The sequence below is a fragment of the Myotis davidii genome, unplaced genomic scaffold, assembly GCF_000327345.1.
Source record: "Myotis davidii unplaced genomic scaffold, ASM32734v1 scaffold1622, whole genome shotgun sequence".
Taxonomy (NCBI): Eukaryota; Metazoa; Chordata; class Mammalia; order Chiroptera; family Vespertilionidae; genus Myotis; species Myotis davidii.
Genome location: NW_006293535.1, coordinates 794,996 through 795,240, shown reverse-complemented (window position 1 = coordinate 795,240; position 245 = coordinate 794,996).

Genomic DNA, 245 nt, shown 5'->3' with positions numbered 1-245 from the left:
GGGCCTGTGCCCACTCCCACCCTCCAGCCGCCGTGCTGTGACAGCACAGGGTGCTCCTGTCCTGTCCCCACCAGGCTGCCCTCTGGGCCTGGAGGGAAGAGGCTTCGGAACGCGGCCCGGCCTCTGCCCCTTCCTCCTGCCCCGGCTCGCCTCATCCTGCACCGGCCTCCCGGCTGGCCACCACCCACATCCCAAACCCGAACCCGTGGAGAAATGACTCGGTGCCAGGCGTGCACGGATTGCAG